This window comes from Ascaphus truei, chromosome 11 (assembly GCF_040206685.1).
Source record: "Ascaphus truei isolate aAscTru1 chromosome 11, aAscTru1.hap1, whole genome shotgun sequence".
Classification (NCBI taxonomy): domain Eukaryota; kingdom Metazoa; phylum Chordata; class Amphibia; order Anura; family Ascaphidae; genus Ascaphus; species Ascaphus truei.
The window spans coordinates 3,583,791-3,600,485 of NC_134493.1; the positions used below are offsets into that span (position 1 = coordinate 3,583,791).

A 16,695-nucleotide genomic window follows, 5' to 3' on the forward strand; every position below is an offset into this window, starting at 1 on the left:
TGGCCGCAGCAGTATGTCCGGCACATCGCTATTTTCATTTCTTCTCCCTTATGATGTCACAGAATTTGGTTTGGTTTCAAACCCAGTCATTCTTTTTCTTGTCTCTGTGTAATACCCAGCATGCATCTCTCCATACTTGTTTGTGTTGTCTGAAGATTCTGAATTATCTTCGCATTTAGGGTCCAGGTTTCACATCCATATATGAACATGGGCAGGATACACTGGTAGAAAGCTTTCTACTTGAGGCACATTGGAAGGTTCCCTTGAAATATACTCCTGTTTCTTCCAAATGCTCACCATCCTATCTTCATTCTTCTGTTGATTTAATTCGAAAGGCTCCCATCCATTGTGTGTTTGCATATTCTGAATAGTGGGGTCCCCTGAGCTGAATCGCACTGTTCTTAGCTTGTGGACCCCCACAGTTAGAGGTATTGACCTTTTTTATGTGCCGTAAAAGGAAAGATGACCATGCGGTGACACTACAGCTTCCTTTTGGACCATTGGAGTGATGCTTGGGTGGCAGCCATATTGATTTCCCAAAAGGGGACCAGAACACTGGCGCCCAAAAATATCAAGATCTCAAGAACCAGGGGGTCTCCAAAGCGAAAAACAGTGCGGTTCAGCTCAGTGGGACCCACTGCTTCACATACTGTGTAACATAACAAATTAAATGTTGAGTTGGCTTTAAGTTTTATCTGGGAAGTTGCGCTCATGGAGAAGGTAACCCGTTGCATCACTGCACCGTGGCACTCATGGTTTGGGTGTATTGCTACTGATATTTGTGAAGCTCCCCAGCTCATCTCTCTCTATTTTATTAATTATCATTTGATGTTATTCAATAGTGTCTGTAACGACCCTACAATAAATGAAAAAACAAATGTGGGGCTTGTAAATGGCAGACGTTTGGTGGCATATGTTAGGTGGGACTGCACCGTCACCGCTAATCTCCATCATACTCCATTCCAGATCTAGGGAAAGCGGAAGAGGAGACGGTGTTTGATCCAACTTCCTTAGACCCCGAACGCTGCGAAAGCTGCTACGGAGCCGAGACTGAAGATATCCGGTAATTGCATGTAAACCTTTTTACAGTGCTGGGGTTCCTGGCTCCCGCCGGCACTTCCGTGTCACGTGATCGCCCATGGGGCTGTCGCATGACGCAACTGGTGCATGGATGCCAGAAACATAAGTGGAGTAGTTGGCCCACGGATAGGGGCCTTCACCGCCCTCGGACAGTTGGCTGCTGCTGTTTAGCCGCTGGCCAGTTTTTGGTATTGAGGTAGGTGATTAGGAGTTAGGTTTTTTTTTTTTAGGGTATGGGCTTACCGGTTTCGGGTTTAGAGAACGGCCTTTCTGGGTTACCCTTTTTAGGGTAGACGTCCACGACGATTTGTCCTACACGTCGGCCTGAATTTCCCCTGCAACATACTAAAGTGGCCAGGCCGTACTAGGTATGTCAAAAGGGAGCTGTGAAGGTTATATAGGGGAGCGGATCTCACCCCGGAGATCGTGTGCCAATGGAAATGTCACCGCATCCGGTGACGTTTTGAAGGTGGCAGTCCCTTCTAGCTTACAAATAAACATACCGGTACAATCCCACGCAGCAAACTGTACAGAAAACCTTTTGTAAAGAATGGACCAACTGAATTGGCTTCTTTAAATGAATCAAATTGTGCGGAAAGCAAAAGATCTGTCTGCCATGTGTTCCCTGTAAAGTAATTACACGTGATATTTCTTTGGGGCATTTCAATGGTGAGGGGTTTGCCAATGAAGTGTTTTCTTTCCCCTTATCCCACCCTGTCCTTATCGGAGAACCAATAAAGATTAGGGGGGCAGAGGAGAGGGGGCTCTGTCTGTGTAAACTCTTGTTTAAAAACTCGGGTGACATGAGTTTGCCCTCTTTAGATGCTCTGGCAGGTTGGGGTATGGCTGAGATGTTTCCATTTTCTGTGATAGTAGGGTAGACCTATATTAAGTGTGTGTTGGGTGCAATTGTGATCATGTCAAGGAAGCGTTTTTTATTTATTTTTTTATGATCGTAACGTTAAAATTGTTGGTTATTTGCAAGTTCTGTAGTGCTTGAGGATGCGATCTATCGCGTTAGATAGTGTCCCGTGTGTGTATATATCTGTCGTGGTGTTTGGTCCTTTGCAGTTATGTTTTAACTCAAGAGTTGCAATTCAAATGATTATAAATATTATTTATATTCTAATATGTTGGTAATCCTTTGCAGACGGTATGCTTGAATATATATTCATACTACTATTATAAATAATGATGTCTCGTGTTGGCTGGGTGGGCTCCTTCACATAATTCTTTCTGCCTTTGGTAGGTAGGCCGCTGACCACAGCATTGTGAGGTCACGTGAGCTCATCAGTGACATCATAACGCAGTGTGTTGGTTAGCTATAAATGCTGGAGCCTGCTAGGCGCAGTTATCAGACATTGGTTGGCATGGAGCAGAGGAGGTGAAGGGTTTCGTTGTGCCAGCATCAGCTTGGTTAACGCCAATAACATCCTGAGAACCAATGCAGGTAGAGAGAGGTGTGCAGCTTATTCTAACAAGGGGCAGGGTTGAATTCGGGATGTTTTTTCTTAATTGGGTGAATATTCCCCTATATCACATAAACAGAGTGACTAGTCGCTCACCTAGTACTATTAAAAAAAGAATCTGTCTCGAGTTTCCTAGCTGTTGGCCTCTCCACCCCAACAAGAACGTCGACGGCTGGCGCAAGGTGGCTCTGTCACGTTCCACGGCTGGCTCGGTTAATTTAAAATTGTTCAACCGTTTCAATTTGTGCTACGAACGATCAAATAAAAATATCACTTGTGAGCACGTTAACAGGTCTGCAACCCTGCCTTTCCCCATTATCTAACAGGATACTATGCTTCCACTACAGCTAGGGACTCTGGGTAATGACATGCAAATGAGCACTCGGTTTCCCCTTTTGCTTCTTATCCATTTTAACATGGGACCCATATAAGCTTCTGCCTGCCGCATTACACAGTTTTGCAGCACAGCCTGGGTTACAGAAGTACAGAGCCTGTAACCTACTCACATGATCCTACCCATGTTTTTCCTTTGCCAGAATATTCTTTAAATCCTAGAGAATATAAAAGCAACTCGCAATAGCGATTTACCTTGGCATTTTATTACATAAAGCAGATGACTTTTTGTGCTCGGAGTACACAATGGTTGGGCGCCACGCTGGCATCGCGTTCTAAGCGCATTCGCGTTGTAACGGGGTTGAGCTGTATCATTGTTATTGATTTGTTTCAGGTTTTCCAATGCTTCTGATCACTTTAAGGATACTTAATATTATGAAAAGTGTATAGGTCAGACAGCACCACCTTGGAACGGAACGGGTATCAATATATACAAATACCGGTGCAACAGGAACAAAGAGGGACCCCAATTCCCTCTAGGTTAATGGTAAAAAATAAAGGTGGTTCCCAGCACTGAAAATGTATTATTTGGTAAGGGCGGTAACGGGCACGTGTTAAATGATGAAAAAAACGCAATATTTGTTGCTGATAAAAGATATAGTGTGTGTACAGAAGGATGCAATATTCCATCTCATACAAAATATATCCGGTGATACACATCACTCGGATCATACACCAACAAGGACAATAACAGTACGATATATACAGAATATGTATCAAAATCAACACTAGTATGTATGCGCTCCGATACTTATCCACTACAAGGACTCGAGGAGAAAATCCCACGAGCATGGGGCAAGGGAACACGCAATTAAACAAGGGGGGCAACGTTTCGGGGCACTAACCCAGTCTTCAGATCAGTTCCCACGTGTCAAATACAGGTGGCACTTCCCTTCTCCTAAAAAGTGCCCCTCAAAATGCCTAGATCTGCGGCGTCCCAGCTCATCGGAGTCACAGCGCGTGTGAGAAGCGTGTAACTGTGTGCTATTACTCATGTTTGTTTCCTTTTGCTCTTTTTCTTCCTGTTTTTGGTTGTGTATCTAGTTTGTGTGTTCACTCAGACGTGCTCATTTTGATACATATTCTGTATATATTCTCCTGCGATTGTCCGTGTCGCTTTAGGACCTGAGTGGTGTATCACATTGTTGACCTTTTTTTGTATGAGATGTAATATTGCATGTTTCTGTACACACTCACATCAGTAACAAATGTTCTATTGTTTTTTTCACTTAACGCGTGTGACCGTTCTTATTAACATATCTCTCGAGTGCTGGGAACCACCTTATTTTCTTAAATTAGATTATGATTCTAGAATGTGTTTCCTAGTTCTTTGCGGTTATTGTTTCACACATTCTGTCGCTCGTAATGACATGGTTGTGTTATCTGGTTCCTCGCAGGTGTTGTAACTCCTGCGATGATGTCCGCGAGGCGTACCGAAGGAAAGGCTGGGCGTTCAAGACTCCGGACTCCATAGCCCAGTGGAAGCGGGAGGGTTCAGCCAGAAGATGGAAGAGCAGAGGAACGAGGGCTGCCAAGTGTACGGGTTTCTAGAAGTCAACAAGGTAAGTGCTCCTCACACGTCTCCCATATTAAGACCAATGTGACTCGATCGTCAGATCCTGCTCCTGCCTTGTAACACCATATATACAGGAGGGACTTCATAATCTTGTTACTAGGGGAGAGAAAGTAGGAGGCGTAGGACAAGACTTCACCCGTATACTTTAATATAAATAGTGTCCATCCGAAAACAATAAAAATGACTTATTTTTATATCTGACACTAAATTGTTTTATTCTTTTACATGTAGATATATACTAAAAGGAGAATGAAATCATAAACTAGTGTCCTAATATACATAAAAATGTGTATCCATTTATACACATATATACACACGTATATTAATGTATTTGTAAACATGTAGGTATTCAGATGTCTGTCTGTATATTGATGTATACAGTATGTAGATGGTTAAAACATGCAAAAATATATAAATATCGTGTGACGAGTGAGAATTAAAATGTGCGAATAAGTGTGAAAAAATAAAATACTGCACATTCCAAATAGAAAAAAATGTATCTACAGTACAGATGTATCAAAGAACAAAAAGTGGGGAAGAAGTGCCACGAAATGATACACTGACTTCCAAAGTCTCGTAACTTAAAAGGAAATCTTCATTACTAAACAAGCGTGAAAAACTGCACTCGTGTTCTAGATACCCTTTAACCCTTCCACTGCCAAGGGTACTTTGCAAAGCAACTACAGCGGAAGAGTTGAGGAATGTTTGGGTTGAGGGCAGCAGCAGTGTCACAGGTGCAGATAACACATTGTTGCTCTGCTTTGCGTTCGGTGTACATGCAGAGAAGTGCCAAACTGTCCCGCATGCAGGCGTGGAATTGTAAGCATTTCCTGCCCCCCAGACTGGATTCCTTGGGAAACGCTTCGGCGAGCTTCAAAGGGTTAAAAACGTCGCTAGAGGAGTCTTCCATTTTGCCAGTTCGCAGCTTTCAGCTGCTTGTCCCATCTATAGTCTCCAAAAGAAAAGCCGTTCCCTTTATAAATAAATGTATCCCCCCCCCCCCCCGTCTCCTGGATATGATGCTGGGGGTCTCCTGAGCTGAACCGCGTTGATTCCAGCTTCGGGGACCCCCTGCACCCTGAGATTCTGACCTCTAAAGGTGCTGCCGGTATGTAATGCGGGATTAAAGGTTCGGAGGCCAATAGGAAGCCACAAGGGATGACGTTGGCCAGCTGGACCTTTAAACTTCCATATTGCATGCCCATCCGGGGCCCTCTCAGAGGTAAGTACCTCTGGGAGCAGGGGGTCCCCGGAGCTCGAATTAACACCATTCAGCTCTGAGGACCCCCTGCTTCCAAACTAGGGTTAAAAAATAAATAAAAGTAAAGACTTCAGTGGAAATTAGCCTTAAGCGAAACTAGCGATTTTTGTGGAGCATTTTGCCAATAAGCTCGTCCAGAGGCATGGAGTCCCCCCATGACGTAACGCGGGCAGACCCTTACTCCCACTCATATGGCATATTCCACGCTTTGCGAACTCGGGCGACCCTTTCGCCCGTTCCTAGTTCTGCGGGAAGGTCATTGCAGGTGTTCGAAGCCGTAACCAAACCAATGTGTTTCTTTGCAACAGGTCGCTGGGAACTTTCACTTCGCGCCCGGGAAAAGTTTCCAGCAGTCCCATGTCCACGGTAAGTGAGGCCTTCGGGTGACCTGTCGTGTTGATATTGGGTCATGTTCGATGGCTGGGGAAAGACACATGCTGTGGCGCTGAGGAATGTAGGAGGTCTTTTGGCATTACTGAGACACCGTAGCTGTGGAGAACAAGCGGTGACGTCACAGGAGGAGTTGATCGGCTGAACTCTGGGAGAAAGCAGCAAGCAGACACCCGAGCAGAAAAGGAGATCCTCTTCCGTGGATTGACGCAATTTCACCTCGCAGCAAGCGGTCCCATATGCTGATAAGACCATTTCAATAACGCTTATGTCCTAGTCACTTTTGGTGAGTAGGTTTCCAATTTTACACCAAACGGAGCAAGTTTCAAGACATCTGGTTCCTATGCCAAGGCACAGATAGTTCTTTTTAGTATAATTCTTTTTAGTATAACATTTTTGTATTTTTAGTGTAATCAGTTGATTTTTATTTTATATGTTATACTGTAATTTATTATTGTATTAAAATTGCTCTCTTTATTGTATTGTATTGTATGTCTTTATTTATATAGCGCCATTAGTGTACATAGCGCTTCACAGTAGTAATACATGTGGTAATCAAATAAATAACAGATAATATAAATAACAGATCATGGGAATAAGTGCTTTAGACATTAAGGAAGAGGAGTCCCTGCTCCGAGGAGCTTACAGTCTAATTGGTAGGTAGGTAGAACATACAGAGACAGTAGGAGGGAGTTCTGGTAAGTGCATCTGCAGGGGGCCAATCTTTATGTATCCTGTGTTCAGAATATCCACAGTGCTATTCATATGCTTCTTTAAGCAAGTGTGTCTTAAGGTGGGTCTTAAAGGTGGATAGAGAGAGTGCTAGTCGGGTACTGAGGGGAAGGGCATTCCAGAAGTGTGGGGCAGTCAGTGAAAAAGGTTTAAGGCGGGAGAGGGCTTTAGATACAAAGGGGGTAGAAAGAAGACATCCTTGAGAAGAACGCAAGAGTCTGGATGGTGCATAGCGAGAAATTAGGGATGAGATATAAGGAGGGGCAGAAGAATGTAAAGCTTTAAAAGTGAGGAGAAGAATTGAGTGTGAGATGCGGGATTTGATCGGAAGCCAGGAGAGGGATTTCAGGAGGGGAGATGCTGAGACAGATCTAGGAAAGAGTAGAGTGATTCTGGCAGCAGCATTTAGGATAGATTGTAGGGGAGACAGGTGAGAGGCAGGAAGGCCGGACAGCAGGATGTTACAGTAATCAAGACGGGAGAGAATGAGGGCCTGAGTCAGAGTTTTAGCAGTCGAACAACAGAGGAAAGGGCGTATCTTAGTTATATTGCGGAGGAAAAAGCGACAAGTTTTAGAAATGTTTTGAATGTGAGGGGCGAATGTGAGAGAGGAGTCGAGTGTGACCCCTAGGCAGCGTGCTTGGGCTACTGGGTGAATGATTGTAGTTCCAACAGTAATGTGGAAGGAAGTAGTAGGGCCAGGTTTGGGAGGAAGTATGAGGATCTCTGTTTTAGCCATGTTGAGATTAAGGCGTCGGAGGGCCATCCAAGATGATATAGCAGAGAGACATTCAGAAACTTTGGTTTGTACAGCATGTGTAAGGTCAGGTGTTGAAAAGTATATTTGTGTGTCGTCGGCATAGAGGTGATAATAAAACCCAAAAGATGTTATTAGGTCACCTAGAGAGGGTGTGTACAGAGAAAAGAGAAGAGGTCCCAGGACAGAGCCCTGGGGTACCCCCACAGAGAGATCAATAGAGGAGGAGGAGGTGTTAGCAGAAGAGACACTAAAAGTACGATGGGAGAGGTAGGATGAGATCCAGGATAGAGCTTTGTTCCGAATACCAAGAGTATGGAGAATGTGAAGGAGAAGAGGGTGGTCCACGGTGTCAAATGCTGCAGAGAGGTCGAGTAATATGAGCAGAGTGTAATGACCTCTGTCTTGGACAGCATGGAGGTCGTCAGTTATTTTAGTGAGGGCTGTTTCGGTGGAGTGAGCAGTGCGGAAGCCAGATTGTAGAGGGTCTAGGAGAGAATAGGTGTTGAGAAAATGGAGCAAGCGAGAGAATACAAGATGTTCAAGGAGTTTAGAGGCAAAAGGCAGGAGGGAGACAGGTCGATAGAAAGACAGGTAGGGTCAAGCTTGCTGTTTTTGAGTAATGGTATGACTGTTGCATGTTTGAAGGAGGATGGAAAGGTTCCAGAGCAGAGGGAGGAGTTAAAAATGTGTGTAAGCGTAGGGATTATAGTAGGAGCAAGAGGTTTTAGGAGATGGGAGGGAATGGGGTCAAGAGGGCAAGTGGTAGAGGGAGAAGAGGCGATCAACAGCGACACATCCTCCTCTGAGACAGTGGAAAAAGAGTCAAGGAAGGCAGGAGGAGAGTTAGGAAGAGGTGTAGGATGGGAGGAAGAAACAGAGGGGATGTTCTGCCGTATGGATTCCACCTTTTCCTTAAAATAGTCAGCAAAGTCCTGAGCGGAGATGGAGGAAGGAGAGGCAGCTGAGGGTGGTTTGAGTAGAGTATCAAAGACAGAGAACAGTCGGCGTGGGTTTGACTTGTGCATGTTGATTAGTGCAGAAAAGTAGGCTTGTTTAACTTGCGAGAGGGCAGAGTTGAAACAGGATAGCATAAATTTGTAGTGAAGGAAGTCTGCGAGAGTGTGAGACTTCCTCCAGAGGCGTTCAGAGGAACGAGTGGAGGAACGCAGCATGCGCGTGTGGGAATTTAGCCAGGGTCTAGGGTTAGAAGGGCGAGGGCGGCAGAGAGAAAGCGGGGCATGTAGATCAAGAGACGAGGACAAGACAGAGTTGTACTTTCTGACCAGGTTGTCAGGGTCTGTAGCAGAGCTGAGAGAGGAGAGGGAGGGATGTAAAGTGGACTCAAAGTCAGGTAAGTGAATAGAGCGCAGGTTTCTGCAGAACCGGGGGGTAGATGGAGGTGGAGAAGGGGAGAAGCGAGATAAAGAGAATGAGATGAGATGGTCAGAGAGAGGAAAGGGGGAAATGGAGAAATCAGAGAGAGAGAAGTTTTTAGTGAAAACCAGGTCTAAGTAGTGGCCATCCTTGTGGGTGCTGGCTGCAGTCCACTGTTGAAGGCCAAAAGAAGAGATAAGAGAAAGAAAGCGGGAAGCCCAAGGGAGAGAGGGGTCATCAATGTGGCAATTGAAGTCCCCAAGGAGAAGAACAGGGAAGTCTGAGGAGAGAAAGAAAGAGAGCCAGGATTCAAAGTGAGAGAGAAAGGCAGAAGGGGGATGAGTAGAGGTAGGTGGGCGATAGATGACCGCCACATGGACAGGGAGAGGAGAGAAGATCTGGACAGTGTGAGCCTCAAAGGAGGGAAAAGCAAGAAAGGGGGGAATAGAAAGGGTTCGGTAATGGCAGAGAGAGGAGAGCAGGAGCCCCACGCCTCCACCCCTGCCATCAGTGCGCGGAGTGTGGGAGAAGGAAAGGCCGCCATAGGAGAGGGCAGCTTCCAGAGCAGAGTCAGACTGAGTGAGCCAGGTCTCAGTTATAGCAAAGAGAAGCAGGGAGTGAGAGAGAAAGAAGTCATGTACAGAGAGGAACTTGTTAGAGAGGGAGCAAGCATTCCAAAGGGCAGAGGAGAAAGGGAGAGAGGAGGGAGGGCGGCAGGGGATGGGTATGAGGTTGGAGGGGCTGACACCAGAAGGAGTAGAAGTTGCATGTGGGAGGCGAGGACGAGAGCAAGTAGAAATAAGACAGGGACCAGGATTGGGAGAGATATCCCCAGAAGCAAGGAGGAGAAGCATGGATAGAAAGAGGATGTGTGAGGAGGATTTGTAGGGGTGTTTTTTAGTGCAGGGGATATAGCTGTGTGGTGTCAGAGGGCGCAGGTAAGAAAGGAGTTCATGTGAACTGAGAAGTGGGGAAGGAAGGAGAGATGGAGATATATGAATAGAGTTTGAGACATACTGAGGCTGGTAGAAAGAAGTGCATAATTTGAGAAGAAGTGAAGTTACAGCAAATATAAATGGTAAAGGCAGCATCACAGCAGTAATGATGCAGTCTGGTATAGATGATTTCCTCCTTTCCAGCGTAGTTCAAATGCAGGAATCAGGGCCAGGTGGGGTGTCCACTTCTTCCTCACGTCTTTTGAACTTCCTTTTAAACTTCAGTTGTTCAGTAGACATGCCACTTATAATGGGCCACATGGATATGGGCTGCAAGCAGACTAGCTGTTCTGACTGGGTTTATATAGGCCTAAAAGTCACCTGACAGTGTTGTTCTGTCTGCTTAATTAGCACATCTGAGACACATTCAAACAAATGGTTTTCTACACAGGGTGTTCCCTGCCTAGGTGGCAACACTTAATTTGATTAGGGGTAGACAGAAAACAGCATTCAAATATGGTTTTTACCTAGCATTGGATCACTTGCATATACTATATAATACACACAGCAGAGGCTTCAATGAGGATTTAGAGATGGATTTTACCTGAGGAGAGAAGAAGGATAAGATCCATTAGGGTAAGAGTTCCTTCCTTTTAAACTTCAGTTGTTCAGTAGACATGCCACTTATAATGGGCCACTTATAATGGGCTGCAAGCAGACCAGCTGTTCTGACTGGGTTTATATAGGCCTAAAAGTCACCTAACAGTGTTGTTCTGTCTGCTTAATTAGCACATCTGAGACACATTCAAACAAATGGTTTTCTACACAGGGTGTTCCCTGCCTAGGTGGCAACACTTAATTTGATTAGGGGTAGACAGAAAACAGCATTCAAATATGGTTTTTACCTAGCATTGGATCACTTGCATATACTATATAATACACACAGCAGAAGCTTCAATGAGGATTTAGAGATGGATTTTACCTAGCATTGGATCACTTGCATATACTATATAATACAGACAGCAGAGGCTTCAATGAGGATTTAGAGATGGATTTTACCTAGCATTGGATCACTTGCATATACTATATAATACACACAGCAGAGGCTTCAATGAGGATTTAGAGATGGATTTTACCTAGCATTGGATCACTTGCATATACTATATAATACACACAGCAGAGGCTTCAATGAGGATTTAGAGATGGATTTTACCTGAGGAGAGAAGAAGGATAAGATCCATTAGGGTAAGAATCCCTACCTTTTAAACTTCAGTTGTTCAGTAGACATGCCACTTATAATGGGCCACTTGGATATGGGCTGCATATTTATACATCCTAGTTGTCCCTGGGTAATGCACTATTGCAGTGTGTATGCTTGTTTTCTCTTTTTCTCTTGAGGAAACCATCAAGAAAAGAACTTTGTCTACAATCACAATTAAACCATTCCTCAGCGCCACAGGAGGTGTCTTTCCCCTACATTACCAAATCTGGGTAGGAGATTCCAGATTCACTTCTTTGGGCAGCTCCAGGACTACCTTGGACTCTATATCACAGGTTTTTTGTAATTCATTGTAATTCATTGTTTGCATGAGCGCTATTGTTCACCTTTATTTTCACCATGTTCGATGGCTATTGAGATTGTATGCTGACGAGACGTCTGATCTCTGGGTGACACGGACATTTCAGTCCAGTACATCCACAATGCATCTATGGCAGGGCTGGGCAACTCCAGTCCTCATGGGCCACACGGTCAGATTTTCAGGAAAATCCCTGCTTCAACACAGATTGAGCCACCTGTGCTGAAGCAGGAACTGATTGCGCCACCTATGCTGAAGCATAGATATTCCTAACAATCTGATCTGTTGGTGGCCCTAAAGTAATGGAGTTCCCCCCCCCCCTGACCTATGGATAAGTGATACTTAGAACCAAGACTAGGTTAGATAAAGTGCCCGTGGGGATTGTAACGCGGTTTTAAAACTGAAAAAAAAGTGTTAAATACCCTTTTGTAACCGATTCTAGCAATGCTAAAAGCAAAGATTTGGCTGCACATTGGCTCGGAAAGCAGTGTGTATTTACATTCTGTGCTATCCGCTAATGTGCGCTTCAGTTTTCTTTTTGTAATACCTTTCATATAGAGTTTTTCTCCCAATGGGATACAGCGCGTCACACTTACAGTATAGTGCGCAATACGACGCTTATATAGGAATGTTAGTCACAGTCCCTGCCCGGAGGAGCTTACAATCTGATGTAGGTGTCTGAAGCACAGGGAGATAAAGTGACTTGTCCAAGGTCACAAGGAGCCAACACCGGGAATTGAACCAGGCTCCCCTGCTTCATACTCTGTCATTATCAGTTGGTGTCTTTACTCATTGAGTGAGCGTGTGCGTATTATGAAACTGATAGTGTCACCTTATTTGAAAAAAGGGGTCCCCAGAGCTGAACCCCGTGTGACACTCCAACCTACGGGTTCTCCCCTGTGTTCCCCAGGGATTTAATTTGGCCTTACAAGAATTCTCATCCGGCACAAGCAATATGACCGCTCGGGGGCAGCCTCACTCCAGGAATAGAAAGCCGCGACATGGTTAGATGATATTACAGCTTCTGATTGGCTGACCCTGCGGCTCCCAAAGCTCCCCTTGTTCATATAAGGATACAGCAAATACTTGTTTGATATGGGAGGCCAGGGGTTGCTGCTTTAAATATTTTGGAGGCGTTGCATGTCTGAGTGCTTTGCGCTTACGGAAACCTTTTTATGTTGCAAAATGTTACTGCTCTTAAAAGCAAAAAAACCAACAAAATGCTAATCGTTGCTTGGTGGGAAGGGCCGTCTGTTGTAAAGGTGTATAAATATTCCCGTGCGACAGGCAGTAGTTAAATGCTGGTGATGCCTCAGTATTTGGAAGAAGGAACAGAGGGCACAACGGATTTTTGCAAAAGAAAACTCATTTATTGAGCCTACACACAAGATTTATTTGGGGGGGGGGGGGCAGAGGCTCCGCGCTCTTCCCCCCCAAAGCATTTAAATTTAATGCCAGGAAGCACGCGTGGCCTCTAACTTATTTACCTTGACTTTGGGCGATGCGCTGCCGTGGCATCAAATGACGCCGCAGGTTGACATATCACATGACCCCGCGGCGTAATTTGACGCCAATTGTTAGGTATGGGGGGGGGCGCGCGAGCACTGGGGCTGAGCAGGCAGAGGGCGCAGCGCAGAATTTTGCGCACCCGTGGGTTAGGTTATAAGGATATTCCTGCTTCAGCACAGGTGCTGCTGCCATTCTGACTAAGTACCAATGTAAAGGGGTTTTGGCTGCACACCACAATATAATAAATACATACAGTTTACCGGTGCTGCTGGTTATAGGAAGTACCTGCCAGGCAAATTCCAATGTACACTTAGGAAAAAAGAGAGATCCAGCGCTCCACGGATTTCAAGATAAATTAATTTATTGTGCCACACGACGTGATTAGGCCTAATCACTTGAAAAAGACCTGTTGGTCGAAACGTCGTGTGGCACAATAAATTCATTTATCTTGAAATCCGTGGAGCGCTGGATCTCTCTTTTTTCGCCATTCTGACTAAGCCACTGATTGCGCGACCTGTGCTGAAGCAGGGATATCCTGAAAACCTAGCCTGTTGGTGGCCTTTGAGGGCTGAAGTGGACCACCTATGCGTTAGTTTGGTACCAGAGCGAAACCATTGCCCTGTGGATCAACGATGTAGGAAATGGTCCAAAATGTGTTGGAGAAATGTTAACTGTTTTCCAAAATTAAATTCCCTGCTAAATATTTCACCAAGCATCAGCATGCTAATATCGGGAAATTTGCCTTAGATTTGGGGGCTTTCAGCGAAATACCACCACTCTGTGAGCGAACCCTTGTTTCCGTATTTATAGTCTCTGCGTTACGTGATTGTAGAGTTATTAGCATATTAAACAGTTATAGTGCACATTGGCCCAGATCCACACACTGGTGCTGATCTTTAGCACGCCTCCGCTCCCATTCATATCGCTAGGAGTATGGCCGTGCTAAAGCTTGGCACCCTTTTGTGTATCTGGGCCATTGACTTATTGCTTGGAGCATCGCGTTCGAGCTGTGACTCAGCCGCGGTTATATTCACAACTCCAGGGTACGTTTTGCTTGGTTCCTGACCTCATGCAAAGTTTTCGCACATCTCTACGGACCAGATTTGATAGAAAAGTGTTACATTACAATGTGCCTTCACACCTGCAAATCCTGTTAAGCAGGGCGTTGGCTTGACATGTCGCCTCACATTGCTTCGATTTGTAAGCTCTGTCTGGGCAGGTCTTGCTTCATGTTGAAGGTGTATACCAGGGGTCTTCTACTAGTTCTCCAAAGAGGTCAGATCAGTAAATGGGCGACAAGGGTTATTTCAATGTCATTTTAGATGCATCTACATAACATCTGTACCATATATATTTACTTTACCTTAACTTACAAGTGAGTTTCGGTGTGAAAAACACTAAGTAACTGGTATGAAATTAGCAAGTCCAAGGGCCACATGAAGGTCCCGCGCCAGGCGCCAGTTTGAGTCGTGGTGTTATACCTTTCTGTATTTTACATGGCATATCAGGAGTGCCGTATATTAATACTAAATGTGTTCTTTCAGATAAATATGACGCATCACATCAAACATCTTTCCTTTGGGAGGGATTATCCGGGCATCGTAAACCCACTTGATGGCACCAGTGTCGACGCCAGCCAAGGTAAATATATTTCCTGATCACCCTGGCAGTGGGCACCATTGGGTTAATCCCTTCTTACTCTAGGTAGGACAGGAAGTAGACTTTTGCAGGTAGGCCATATAAGGCCCCTCCCTCTACCTGCACCTTAGTCTTATCCTGTCCTCACAGCTACAGTAGGAGTAGGAGTTTTTATTTTCTAACAGGGCTCACCTACTGCACCTTGTGTAGATAGCCAGGGTCTCAGCCTCTCTGCCCTGAAGCTCCGCGATGCGCCCTACGGGTGGCGAGACGGAGACCCCTTAGAGTCGTGGGAGCCAATGTTGGGGGGGGGAACAGTTGCAGCCGCGGGCGGGAAGCTTAGGTGCAAAGCCCGGGACCGATCGAAGGCGCACAGCAGCTGCAGCTGGGAGCCATGGAGGCCCAGACTCACCGCATAAGCGTATGGTACGCTGCGGTAAAGTACCCAGCAGCCCGCTACAGGCGGAGGGGGGAGCAGCCATAGCTGCGAGCAGAGGAGGCTCAATTGACCGCACTAGCGTATGGAACGCGGCGGTGAACTACCCCAGTAATTCTGCTGCGAACAGAAGGAGGTTCATATTGACCGCATGTGTATCTGAGATACTGCGGTAAAAGGGTACAGTGCAGGCGGCCGCTCGGGAGCGTGCGCGTCACGGCACGCCGGCAAATGCGTACAGACACGCGAGCCGTGCACGAGCACTTGATGACGTCAGAGAAGCGACGACCACACGGTGTATGTGTGAGTGAAAGCTGCAGCATGGAACGCTCAGCAGGGAGAAGCCAAGTGCTGGATATGGATTCAAAAATGGAAACACCCAAACTTCAGTTCCCAAGACTAGGTGAGTCCTTAGTTTTAGTTCTGCATGGGAAAGAGAGATGGTATATATACATTAGGGTGTATGTTTAGTATTTATTTTGTTTTTATAAATTAGTTCGGTGGTTACCCTCCCAGAAGCAGGATCTTCAAAGGGACGGGGGAATCCCTGCAACATAAATGAAAGGTTGCTAAGAAAACTAAATGGTGTTCAGCTTGTGAGAAACCAGCCCTAATAGGGAAGTAATTATGTGAAGATTGTCTTAAGACACCTGCAGGTGATACCAATGAACAAATGAGCATTTTCTTTATTGATGAAGGAGGCTGTTAAACAGAGAGTTGATGCGGCAGTACAGCAAGCTGTTAACCCTGCGCAGGAAAGATCTAGATCCCAGACCAGTCTGGATAAGGGGAAAGTTTTTCATCATATGTGTCTGAAAATTATTCTTTTCATGTGTCAGAGAGTGAAATGGATTCATCAGATCAAGATATTCAGGAAGGAATCTGAATTTGATGTAGAAATGGTGGATCCACTCATCAAAGCCATGATACAGGTTTTGGAACTGGAAGACATTGAGGAGTTAACCCACAAAAAAGATAAAAAAATTTGGGCGAGACAAAAAGTGTCCTGGCTGCTTCAAGAGTTTCTGTACTGGCCTGCTTTGACAGGCTAAGCAGGCTACTACTGCTACTACTGCTGCTACTGCTGCTACTGCTACTGCTGCTGCTGCTACTGCTGCTACTGCTGCTACTGCTGCTGCTGCTGCTGCTGCTGCTGCTGCTGCTACTACTGCTGCTACTGCTGCTACTGCTACTGCTGCTACTGCTGCTGCTGCTGCTGCTGCTGCTGCTGCTGCTGCTGCTGCTGCTGCTGCTACTGCTGCTACTACTGCTACTGCTGCTGCTGCTGCTGCTGCTGCTGCTACTGCTGCTACTGCTGCTACTACTGCTACTACTGCTGCTACTGCTGCTGCTGCTGCTGCTGCTGCTGCTGCTGCTGCTGCTACTGCTGCTGCTGCTGCTGCTGCTGCTGCTGCTGCTACTGCTGCTGCTGCTGCTACTACTGCTGCTGCTGCTACTGCTACTACTGCTACTACTGCTGCTACTACTCCTACTACTCCTACTATTGCTACTGCTGCTACTGCTGCTACTGCTGCTACTACTGTTACTACTGCTGCTACTACTGC

General features: G+C 45.7%; 1 long non-coding RNA gene across 1 annotated transcript; it reads left to right on the plus strand.

Moving 5' to 3' along the window:
- Window positions 1-733: 733 nt before the first annotated feature.
- On the plus strand, window positions 734-14,699 carry LOC142462846 (uncharacterized). The gene is made up of 4 exons (XR_012787281.1): window positions 734-1,063; window positions 4,340-4,504; window positions 6,088-6,145; window positions 14,601-14,699. It is a non-coding gene; the product is annotated as an uncharacterized LOC142462846 (long non-coding RNA).
- The last annotated feature ends 1,996 nt before the right edge of the window (window positions 14,700-16,695 follow it).